The sequence below is a fragment of the Mycteria americana genome, chromosome 5 (assembly GCF_035582795.1).
Source record: "Mycteria americana isolate JAX WOST 10 ecotype Jacksonville Zoo and Gardens chromosome 5, USCA_MyAme_1.0, whole genome shotgun sequence".
Classification (NCBI taxonomy): domain Eukaryota; kingdom Metazoa; phylum Chordata; class Aves; order Ciconiiformes; family Ciconiidae; genus Mycteria; species Mycteria americana.
In genome coordinates, this window is record NC_134369.1 from 34,311,688 (window position 1) to 34,322,480 (window position 10,793).

Here is a 10,793-nt window from a genome sequence, read left to right on the forward strand (position 1 = left end):
CCCAGGCACAGAGGTGAGGCTGACAGGTCAGTAGTTCCTAGGGTCCTCCTTTCTACCCTTTTTAAAAATGGGTGCAATGTTTCCCTTTTTCCAGTCACCAGGGACTTCACCTGACTGCCATGACTTTTCAAATATCATGGAGAGTGGCTTGGCAACTACATCCGCCAATTCCCTCAGGACTCTGGGATGCATCTTGTCAGGTCCCATAGACTTATGTATGTTCAGGTTCCTCAGGTGGTCACAAACCTGGTCTTCTCCTACAGTGGAAGGAACTTTGCTCCCCCAGTCCCTGTCTTGCAGTCCATCCACTCGAGAGGTGTGGGAAGAGAGGTTGCCAGTGAAGACTGAGGCAAAGAAGTTGTTGAGTACCTCAGCTTTCTCCTCGTCTGTTGTTACCAGTTTGCCAGTCTGGCTTATCAGGGGGGTATGCTTTCTTTGACCTTCCTTTTCTGGCTGACATACCTGTAGAAGCCTTTCTTATTATTCCTTGCATCCCTTGCCACGTTCAGCTCCAGCTGTGCCTTGGCCTTCCTGACCTGTAAAGGCCTATGGTACAATAGGTACCCCACTGATGCTCCCAAAGTGGAAGAGGGTGATGCAGAAATCAGGAACTGACAGCTGAGGTCATCTCGTGGTTTTACTACTCTCCGAGCTTGCTAGTACTACATGCCGCCCTGCTGCGTGTGCCACTTCCATCTCCAGGTATGGGGAAAGATGGATGAATTCAGGAAGGAGTCTGCTGGAAGAACCATCAAAGATTGGCAGCAGTGCCCACCACAACCAACCTGGGGCCTGCCCGCGGGGCAGCCAGACCGAGAATGACAACTTGAAGAGGCTCCGATATCTGTTAAACCTTCGGAGCTCTTTCCATGCATTGTTCAAGCAGGACAGTACAGCACAGGCTAACAGACTGGACTGCCCTTGTAACAGGATGGTTTTGCAATACTACACTGTTAATGCTGAATTTATTTGTAAACTCTGGGTTGGTCTCTGGTATATAGCAACTGTTTTGCACATACATAAGCATGCAACTCACTAAAAATAGGTACAGAATTAAGTCAATACTATCACAGCGTAGTCAAAACTGTTATTTGGCAGCATGTGGCACAGCTCCCCTGCCAATTTCAGCAGCTGGGGCAGGGAGGTGGGGTGGACTCTCCACTGCTGACCTGCACACATGGTTACAAGTCCCCTTCCACCTGCCTAATGACGAGAACTTAATCTGGAATACGCACAGAAGGAAAAAACACTAAATGTGATTGTGCCATTTCAATGAGCCTAATTAGCTAATAAAGGTCAGTCTCATTAGAAGCTCTTCAGGGAAGGATCTACTGAAATAAATTAAACAGCAAAAGAGTTTTAACAAGCTGTCCTCCCTCGCCTGCACCAGACATTTCAAGGAGGACTTGATAAGAAACTAAATTTCTTGAACAAGTGATGAAGGAAGGTGTTGATATACAGGTGTTCTGTGACAATAAAAATGCATTTTTTAACTGTCAAAATATCATTCAATGTCATGCGGAGGGGCTCTGCTTACTCTCTGCACAGGAGATACGGCTGCCCCAGGTCCATAAAGCAAGCTTACCTCTGAACTATGTCTCCTATTTGCCTCTCTACTCCCCAGCACCCAGAATCCCATCTCCGTCCCTGTCCTGGGTAGTCGAGCTCCTACACAGCACCCTGATATGCCATTTCCTCTGGTTTCAGCACATTCTGCCTCCTTCAGTTACAGGTTACTAAAAGTTGTTGTCTTTTCATGGGCCTGCCATCCTACTGCTGGGATAACTCCATTCACATGTTCATTCACTCCAGTAAAGATCATTCATGAGTTATGTCTACCTCCTACTTCCCTCCTCAGGAAAATCCACCTCCAGAAGTCATAATGTGTTGCAGTACAAAAACGTGCAACTAAGTTACACCAAACATTTTTTCAAAGCATAGAATGGATCTTTGCTATGGTCTCCACTTTGATCACCCCAGCTAAAGAAATGCTTTTAGCTTTTTCCCTGTTCTGAAATGGCTTAGATCAAAGCTGTAGGTAGGTTGGATTTCCTCCCATGTTACTAGAACTTCCTACAGCATAAAAGGGATAGGGAACAGGTCAGGCCATATTGGAAGCTGGAAGTTTAACTGAGAAAGGGACTAACAGCTCTTTGGCTTGCACTGGGCACCGCAAAAAAATTGCAATGGTGAAGGAAGGGAAAATGATTCTGTTTTTTCCATCTCTAGGCCAGAGGAATCCAGCAGCAGCACTCCTGATGCTAAAGTATGTTCTTGTTCCAGATGTCCTCTCGTCTTCTGTGGTCCTTCTGCCACAGCAGATCCCAGAAACATGGGGGTTTGGGAGAATAACGGGGAGACAGTTTTTGCTTTGGACCCAGAACATGCACTGGTGTTAATGAAGACTCATAGCACCTCAGAGACTTTGATACCTATACCTTTTTAATGAGACATGAAGATATTTTTTCAGCTGAGCCACACTGATGGGCTCCTGTAGGCAGAGCTTTACCATCTTGTCTTGTCTCAGACCAGAGAAATTTGACCTAGTCCTCAAAGAGACAACCATCTCATTGGGACTGGGCTGATGCAGAGACCAATTTTCCATGTTCACAGTCACAGGAACGAACTCACCCTGTCAGCCTGTCCGTCTCACAGACATCTACTGCAGGTCCCTACCGGAGGTACAGGCATCTCTCAGCAAAGCAGAGTAGTAAATGTATAAGAAGGGTGTGAGTTCAGGAGACCCTCACTTCCACTGGGCACCAGAGTAAAATAGGGTAGGCTTTCCCCCACGCAGCTGTTGTCCCTCCTGTGGCTAGATCTGCTTCAGTGGAAAGGTCTGGAAGAAGAGACGACTGGTCCAAGAGATCTATAATAGATGCATAGCTGCTACCCAGACAAAGAAAGGGATAAGGGGAGTGCCATTTCTTTAACAACGATGTAGATGAACTTCCTTACCACTGATCCTGCAGTGCTCGGCAGGCCCCGGGGATCCCGAGTTGCGCTTTTGTGTTTCTCTGCTGGACACCTTCTCCGTGGGATGGAGCTGGTGGTGGCTGCGGCATCATTCGCTCCCGTTGGGCTCTTCTCTAGATGCTTCATGCAGCTCCAGGGGAAAAGAAAGAAAAGAAATTGTAAAAACCTCCTGAGCATCCTTTAAATGCTGCTGTCTGTGACAGAATGCATGTGGGGGTGTCCTCCTTCCCCTACTGTGGAAAGAAGAAATATGTTTTGAATTTGTTCATTCTTTTGTAGTAGTAACCACGACAAAGGTGAAGAAAACATATTCAAGTTGATTTTTCTTAGGGAGCCAACATTTTTAAAATTTCCCTGCAATCTTTTGCCTGAAGTGGAGAATAAGTGGAGGAATCAGGGGGTTATCAAGTAAATAAATGAAGCAAACCCCCTACATTCAGATTTTTAAACTATTTCCTGTCAAAATGCTTTTATTTTCTTTGCTTTGTTTACTTTTTAATTTGTTACTAAAATAAAAATTTAACATCCCCCCCCCCCGAAATATTCACCTTAATAGCCAAATTTTACAGAAAATTATTTGGATTAAACTATCTTGACTAGCTCTTTTCACAGCCATGGAGCCCTTTCTGACGGATGCTCTGCCTTACTGCTACAGCACTAAGTTACTGCTGTCACGGGGCTTGCAAAGGTAACATTTGGGCTTTTATGTTTGCTTGTTTGTTTTTAAAGACAGAGTTTAAGGGACTTTGAGGCCCTGAAGTGGCCCCTTCACTCCTGATTAAGCGATAGCTGTTAATGGATACTCATTTTCCCACCTTTGTTTTATACAGAGACATTTGCTAGCCTTTTTTCTGGTAAAATTCAGCTTTGTCCCTAGCTGGCCAGAAGCAGCTCTTCATTCACTGTTGCCTTGTCCCTTCCCCATCTCTGCATTTTTTTGTGATTTTTGGACCCCAGCCTTTCTGGACAGGGAAGCGCAGCCAGCAGGCAATAAGCAGGGAGCTGCTCCACCCAGTGGGTGCAAGCAGCAGGCACCACACAGGCTTCCTCAGCAGAAAAGCATAGAAAAGCCAGAGTGGAGGATTTTGAGTGAAGGATGCATACCCCTGTCCCTCAGGGGGAGATCACATCCCATCACTTCCCATCTTCCCGCTGCTCCAACTCCAAGTGGCACGATGCAGTTGGGAAATCAGGTCTGAACCCACAGAAGAGCTGCACCCAGTATAGTTTGTTACTCGTAATGCTGAAGCTGGATGCTGGTTTGTTGCCTTGGGCCTGTCTACGAAGGCTGGCCAGTTGCACGGACTCTGCCTTGGCCAGCCAAGGAAAGCCAGGGTCCCCGGACCGACAGCAGTGGGTCACGAGCCCCGGTCAGCCAGCCTGGCTGGGAGCACGTGGAGCACATAGCCCTGGCAAGGGAATGATGGGGCCAGCACAGCCGAGGGCACACAGGGCTCGTTACACCAAAAGTAGCACAGTACGAACGTATTGTGCCACTCTGACCCCACGAAACCTGGCTGCGAATAAAAGCAGTCCTTACTTTTATTAGTCCAGTATATCAAAGCTTGTGTGTTGAACACACATCCCCACAAAGCATAACTACAATATCTCGATAGATGGGGGCCAGGAAAAACCGCTTCTGCCCGTGCCCCGGCCTTTCCCTCCTATGCATTTAGTGCTGGGCACAGCCAGGCAGGCTTTGTGTCAATCAATACAAGTGGCTCTCCGGACTGATGATGTGAAGCCCGGGCAGAAGCACTCCTGCTCTGCTGACTCACCCGGGCAGGCAGTCCAGGTCAGCCCCATTAATGTCAGCTCTGAAATGTTAACAGGCAAGTCCCTTGGCGGGAAGATAATAACTCAAAGGAGAGGCAAGGCCAGGGCATATCCAGTATGGAGGAATACTTTAAGGTTGAAACTGTAAGTACAGCACTACTTTGGAAGGAGGTAAGCTCAGATGATAAACCGCTAAGCACTAGAAGCTACTGAAAAATAGTTGTAGAGGTGGATTTCTGCCTATCCCTTTCTGCAAAGGGATAAACAAAAGGGAGATTAAAAAAGCGCGCTGTGACACAAGCAGCCCTGGATGGAAAGAGAAGAATTCTGTGCTCCTCACATAAACCGGCCGGTTAAGACTTGACCCTCAGATGTACTTTGCAGGAGGCTAGAATGACTCCAGGCCACCCCGGGCCCAAACGGCTCTTAGTTCATGATCTAATCCTTGTACTTTTAGGCAAGAGTCTGCAGCATTACTCTGTTTCCTATGAGAGAGCAGAGTGCTGTTACTATTATTATTTGATAGCTTCATACTGCAACAGCTGTGAGAGCATCAGGAAAGTTCATCTGGATTGTGCAAGGTCCCACACAGATTTATAATTGGTGGTGCCCCCTTGAAGCATCTCCAGCGCCTTACAGCAGGCAGGCAGAACAAGCGCTTCCAGCAGGTGGTTCAGGTCAGTGCATAACAAAGCATGTCAGGCACTATTCTCTGCTGACCAGAAATTGAGATCGGAGCTCTTTGATGCCTTCCTCCCTCAGGTTTGGGTGCATGGAGGGCCTGGCAACATCAGGCAACTTCTCTGCTCTCACTGTTGCTCCCACTCGTCTCCCCAAGGCTGCTGGAAAGACGCTGAACACACCACTGCAGAGGTCTGGGGGAGCACTGGAGCCTGGGATCACTTGAGGTTAGACTTTCATGGAGGACAGGCTTCTCACCCCCAAGGGGAACTGGGCCAGAGGAAGAGGGTAAGAAGTCAGGGGAACGCATCCTGAGCGTGCCTCCACTACAGCATTAAAACAAACTTCTAAGCAGGAGCAGCCTCTTTCCATGTCTCCTCTCCATGTTCACATCAGGTTTTAACAGTGCTTCCAACCTGGGCTAGCTGGCCTGGTGTGGACCACACGCTCAAGATAACCGCTGGTTTTGCATAATTAATAATCTACTCACCTTGGCAATGCGGATATACACAAAACATTTATTTCAGACCTACAGTGTTAGGTTTTATGAAGCTGCTCCACAGCTACTGCCCAGATGAACGAAATGGTTGTAGGAAAGCGTAAAGCTTCCCAATTGCAATTAGACACACATTTGTTCTGTGCTCTGTAATACTGCACAGTGCTGGCTATGCACTGACTGCAAAGTACTTGCGGGACTGATGAGCCTTTTCAACCTGGCTTCAAATGCTGAGAGCTCTGTGGGGCAGAGGAATGCGATCTGTCAGAGGTGGCCAAAGGGGCCATTTTGCTCTGAAGGATGAGCCCAGCAGGAAGATGAGATGATGTGTGTCAAGCTGTCCCCTTGAGTGTCAATGGGATCTCTGGACCAGCCTTGCTGACTGCATCATCTTTGGCCTCCTGACAGGCCCTTTGGTTCCTCGTGGTGCAGCCGATGGGCTCCCCGAGAAGAGCAGCTAGGGAACCTGAAATAACTTGCATTGGCTGAGCAGAGAGAAATACCTCAGTGTTTAATTACCCTGAGTCCTCCTTTCTGGGCTGCAGCATTTGCAAACATTACATAGGACAAGGAACAACCTCATGTCACCATGGCAGTAGTGATAGTGCAAAGTGCTGCAGCTGTCGGCAGGACAGGCAGGACTCTGCATGAGTTGCTACCGTTAAGTTATTATACTGCCTCTTTCCCACCACAGCATTAGGAGGACTTCAGGAAATTGCATTTGCTCACTAGGCATCGAGTGCAAGAATTAGATTCTCAAAATACGTCTTACAAGCAGAAAGATAACGAGGATGAAAGAAGCAAAGTTCATCAGAGAAAGACAGTAGCTTGGCAGGCTATCTGTTGGCATTCACTCACCTTCATTTTGAAGGTAGGAGTGGAATCAGTTTTTGGTGGTAGCCCCAGCTTTGCTGATCCATATTTCCTTTTAGCAGAAGCAAGACAAGTGCAGGAGAAGGATGAGCTCCCAGCAGCAGGGAGATGCAGTTTTGTCTCTGATTCTTGCTGCTTGTTGCTGGGAAGACTAGGGCGTACTACGTAAACCCCACTACCAAATCCTGTGTCTTGGCTTTACTGTGCTTGCCCTGGAGTAAATCTGTAAGGACAAATTTTTCACCACTCATCAAACTGTTTGTTCTTTTTCAGCTTGCTCAACTGAATACAGCTGAGCACTTCAGCTCTAAGCCTGCTGTAGGAAAAGAGCTGAAAGAATTTGATACTGATGGCAATGGACATATACAGGAGGAAGAACGGGCTGGCCTTTAGGACTTTGTTGGGGCACAGGCCTACAGAGGATACACCTCCTCCTGTTGTCCTTTCTTCTTGATTGATGTGCTCGGTGTGGCTGCAAATTTGGGGTCCCAGGCAGCGGCAGCAGCCCCACACTGCACCCAGCTGCTCCTTGGGTCCAGTGAGCTGCCAGCTGCCCCTAGGAAAGAACCTCCTACATGTGGCAAAAGCTCTGTTTTATAAATCCTGTGAGCAAACCAAGTTTCCAACTGTTCGTACACAGACAATACATTCCAGCATTGTTTTCATGCTTACATAACTTCACTGGAAGCATTAAAACACAGTCAGCAGGTTTCTTTTAGCTTAGGAACACTTGCAGCAGCAATTTTACAGATGATGCTTATAGGTTAAACTGACCACACCAGCACCTTATGCCCAGCTGAACAACTGAAAACTTCATCCCAAGAAACACTAAGGCACAGCCAGGGTATGTTCTGCATCTGCTGCTGCTTTAAGATTAGCGACCACATCCATTAGTCCACAACAGTAGATGTAAAAAACAGGGACTGCACATTTCTTATCACTTGATAGCTGATTCCACCTGCTGAGAAGAAGCTCTGCTGTCTACAGCCTTGATTCAGCACAGCGGGAGGAAAATGGCCTATGACAACCACACTACACATCTAAAATGCTTTACGACCATAAAAAGGTAGGAGGAGAAACAGGGATTGAGGAGAGCTGCCACTTACAAAAAGTTAAAGGAGCATTCTTGAGAAGAGAGTGGGTTTTGCAAGAAAACCAGAATGTGCAATCCTTTTCATCTCCAGCCTGCATCTGTGGAAGAAGTGAAGCAAGAGGAGAATAGGGAAATCATGCAATAAGAGCATTACATGCTTTCTTTTACCAGGGGACTTCTGCCAAAACTATCAGCATGCTTTCTTCTTTATCATGACAGCTATGTAATATTAATAGCATTTACTAGCTGAGAAACACACAGTTACCCCTCAGAAACGCAGCTGCAAAACCAAAGATAAATCAGCCCTGATTTCTTAAAGGAACAAATTGCAACTTTTATGCTTGAAATAACATGTGGCCACATAGATTAAAAACTATAATTGTAAGCAACAGGATCTTTTTCCCAGCAGACAGCATTCAGGCCTGCAAAGAACAGTTTATTACAATAACCTGGGCTTCAACACAGCCCCCAAGTGTGTGGCTGCCCCATTTCTTTCCATGAGGCTAGCAGTAACACTGTTCCTACACAATGTTTTTCATTAGCAGAGAGCACTGTTCCTATATTAGTTTTTTTATAAGCAGATTTTGAAACATTTCGCAAGGAAAGTGGAGTTCCTGTGCCCGTTCTCCTCACTGGGAACTTGAGACAGAGGCATGATATGACTCACACAAGATTATTCTCCCCAAAATGACCACAGTGCTGGGAAAAAGGCACAAACAACTGCAGAACAACTGCCTGTCCTTGTATCCCAAGGGCCAAGCTTTTCACCTAGCTCTGATGTAGCGGGGCTGTGTCCAGCTCTGCAGGTAGAAGAGCGGGGAGATAACAGCATTTTTCTTGCCCGTGGGAACAAACAGCCTCCTGGATGCTAAAAGTGGGTGGCAGCTTTTGGGGAGGGGGGATTATCGGAAACCGCTGCCAAGAGCATCACAGTCAATGCCGTCAGCACAGCCCCGAGCTTGGGGTTTCGCCCCTTGGTTTTAACATGCGTTTAGATGCAGTTGCCACAGCCGGGAGGAGAGGTGTTCAGCCAGTGGCTATTCTTCACACAGGGACCGAGGAGAAAGGGGGTGACAGTAGCAGAGGGGAGGAAGAAAATAGAGAAACCAACCAAAGGGAGAGGGCTGCTTGTAAAGAGAAGGCAGCGACGGGGGACGAAGGAACCGCGGGCTGGGAAGAGAGACGTCCTGGCTCTGGCGAGCTGCTCTGCCCCGGGTCTCCTCTCAGCACCTCACCGCTCGGCTCTGCCTGGCCTGCAGCGGGGAGACCAGATGGGGTCGGGGCGAGCTGGGCTCCCAGCGCTGACTTCCAGACGCGGGGCTGTTCCGCAGGCCGCGGTGGGGCCGCGGGGCCGGCGCAGGGCCCGGCCGCTGCCGGCTGTGGGCGCCCTTCCGCGGGCAGCGCGCGCAGCTGCCCGCTGCGGTTCGCGGCAGCCACCAGCAGGGGGAGCCCTCGCCCTTCCCGCCCGCCCGCCCGCGCACGGCCCGCGGCGCCTCTTCGCCGGCCGCAGGTGCGGGGCTGCCCTAACGGTACCACAAGCAGCTGGGTCGGATCCCGGCTGGAGAGCTGGGACAAGGCGGCTCCTTGCCCAGGTGTCTCCGTGACAAGCGCTCAGGCTGTGAGAAGAGAGGGTCCGCAGGGGTGACCCGGGGGGTGACAACGATCCAGGAGGTCCCAGGCTGTGACTGCTGCTCCCTCAGCGCTGGTGCAGCTCCGCTCCCCGCACCGCCTGGCTACGTGCTGCCTCACCCTGGCTCTCGTGGCTTTACTCTCTGTGGGCCAAAGCGCTTTGCAGGGCATACAGCCCCTCCTGCAGGTAAAGGGTGTCTCAGACTAAGTCCTACAGACCTGTTGTTGGTGACCAAACTGACCACAACAGACCTAATCACCCCCAGAATCATAGGGTCAGTGTAGGAGCCTCCCTCCCTTTTCTCTCATTTTACTTCATGGGAGGGGAAAAAAATCCTCCACATGGTTTACCAGGGCGTTTCTCCTCTGCAGCTAACCAGCCCTGCATGTCTTCCCCACCACGCCTCTCCATGCTGCTGGCTTGCAACACTCTCCGACCCACGGCGAGAGTAGCCCTCCATCTGCCACCAAAGGGTTGTCACACACAGGGAGGAAAGGACTGCTCACCTGATCCAGCATGGAGTCTGCTTCCCAGTAAAGCATTGCGTGTCTCTCACAGGTAAGTTTACATGTGGATGCAGACCCAGACTTTTGATTGTTTGTGACAGGTAAGAGGACGGCTAGAAAAACCTTTGGAGGTGCCCAAAACTGTAGGGAGGCTGAATCGGCAGCAACTGAAAGTAGCCTGTTTTAGAGCCACAGGCCCACTTAAAAACAACACCTGTGAGCTATGGTAGATGTGTTCTGGTCAAAGTATGGGAAGTGCGCTTATACAGAAGACCCATAGGTAGGCCTGGACTGATTTCTTGTGCTCAAGGTCAAAGATCCTGTGTTCAGTGGACTTTGGCTAGAAGAAGCCCTAACTGAGCTGCCATGGGAATGGAGAACACATGACACCCTGTGTGTTGGTCCAGAGAACTCGTTGCCACCTCTCCAACTCAGGACAACCACTTGCAGAAAAGCTAGCATTTCTAACAAAGTTTCCACCTCCTCCTAAACCCTAGATATGCAAAAATTGCTAGGCAGAGGTCAGGCATTTCTCAGGTGTTACATTCTTCATCTTTCCAATGTTTTTTTTTTCTCAGACCACGGTCAGAAAAACGTGCTAAAGACAAGGTTAGTATTTCGTGTCTTCTACCCACCTCCCCCTTCATCATTAAAATAGTTTGTGTTCTCAACTATGTCTGATCCTTCCTACTGCACCAGGCTACTGCCCAGCTGCCTGGCAGGCCACAATCTGCTCCTCTTCCCTAGTTCCTGTCTGCCACT

At 49.0% G+C, this 10,793-nt stretch overlaps 1 long non-coding RNA gene across 1 annotated transcript; it reads right to left on the bottom strand.

Annotated features, from left to right (window-relative positions):
- Positions 1–2,439: 2,439 nt before the first annotated feature.
- Positions 2,440–9,274, bottom strand: LOC142409737 (uncharacterized). The gene is made up of 3 exons (XR_012775754.1): positions 9,007–9,274; positions 2,959–3,106; positions 2,440–2,839 (listed from the first exon to the last, which is right to left on the bottom strand). It is a non-coding gene; the product is annotated as an uncharacterized LOC142409737 (long non-coding RNA).
- Positions 9,275–10,793: the final 1,519 nt, after the last annotated feature.